Genomic DNA, 1,706 nt, shown 5'->3' with positions numbered 1-1,706 from the left:
TGGCTATCTACACCTGGCTGGACATAGCTTCACCTGTTCATCCTGGTTATCTCCACCTGGCTGGACATAGCTCCACCTTTTCATCCTGGTTATCTACACCTGGCTTGACATAGCTCCACCTGTTCATCCTGGTTATCAACACCTGGCTGGACATAGCTCCACCTGTTCATCTACACCTGGCTGGACGTAGCTCCACCTGTTTATCCTGTCTATCTACACCTGGCTGGACATAGCTCCACCTGTTCATCCTGGTTTCACGTGACTCCTTCATGGGGGAAGCATGGACCCAGTCCGCTGTGAGCTGCAGTGTTATCATGTTGTGTCTGATTGTCTTTGTCTTATCATCTTCATCATTCTGTTGCATTAAACCTTTTCTTAATTCTCAATTCGACCCCGAGCCTCCTTCCTCAGAGATGCAACAGAACGCGAAGTGAAGTTATGAATTTCTAACAGTCTCTCTGTGTCTCTGTGTGTGGTACCTGGTGCTCCGACATGTCCCGGCAGGCCTGCAGGCCCTGGTCCCGGGGGTTCCTCTGGATGAAGTCCGGGGCCAGGCTGGGGTCCGGGGGGACGTCCAGCAGCAGCTCGGCGTGCCGGTCGGAGAAGAGGCACTGGCGGCCGAAGTCCCCGCGGAGCTTCGTGTAGACGTGGACGATCTCCATGGGCCAAAACACGGTCAAATAAGTCAAATGAACCGCCAAAAAGTCTCCAAAAGCGAGTTGAAAGCGGCAGAAAGTTCCAAAAGTCTGTAATCGCTTAAGAAAAGATCCCAAAACACAGAAACACCGAGTAACGGACTCAAACCGGCGGCGGAACAGCTCAGTCTGCTAGTGTACCGTATCCTAGCAACCGCGATATTCTTTACCCTTCAAATTAACTTTATTAAACAACAACAGAGCGTCTGAACACTAGCTACCGTAGCTACGCTAGCTACGGTAGCTAGTTGCTACATTAGCTACCGTAGCTGTATTATATACACTAGCTACAGTAGAAATAAATGGACGTTAAGAACGTTTGTCATTAGTTATTTATTGTAATCCAGGCGCTAACATTAGCTCGTTACTGCTGTTAGCAACCAACGTCTGTGTGTCTCTCACACACACTCACACACTATTTCTGATGATGTTGTATAATATTAAAATGTATATATTATTTATGACATATTTTATTAAATATATTAACATATGTACATTTTAATAATATATTTAATATACATTAAATATGCTATATTATTAAAATATTAAAACATTAAAGTAATATTAAAATCTATATTAACACACACTGTGTACGTGTATATTTATATATATATATATATAAAAAATGGTAATAATGAAGTGAATCAACAGCGACATATGAAACGTGATTATTTAATCTTTAGTGCAGTTTTAACTTTACAGACTCAAAGAAAACTAAACAACAACAATTTGAATCATGCAGGTCAGAAAAACAGCTACACAACAACAACAACAATAACAACAACAACAACATCATCGTACTATCAATCATAATAATAATAAATATTCAGAGTCACACCAGGTCGACTGAACCAGACATAAATACAGACGGTCCGCTTGAATGGCTTCAGGAGGAAGAGGAGGAGGAGGAGGAGGAAGAGAGGGAGAGGAGGAAAAGGAGGAGGAGGAGGAAGATGAGGAGAAAGAGGAGAGAGGAGAAAGAGGCGAGAGGAGGAAGAGGAGGAGGAGGAG

The sequence above is a fragment of the Etheostoma cragini genome, chromosome 14 (assembly GCF_013103735.1).
Source record: "Etheostoma cragini isolate CJK2018 chromosome 14, CSU_Ecrag_1.0, whole genome shotgun sequence".
In the NCBI taxonomy this organism is placed as follows: domain Eukaryota; kingdom Metazoa; phylum Chordata; class Actinopteri; order Perciformes; family Percidae; genus Etheostoma; species Etheostoma cragini.
The sequence above is the reverse complement of the archived record's forward strand: the minus strand, read 5'-3'. Positions refer to the sequence as shown.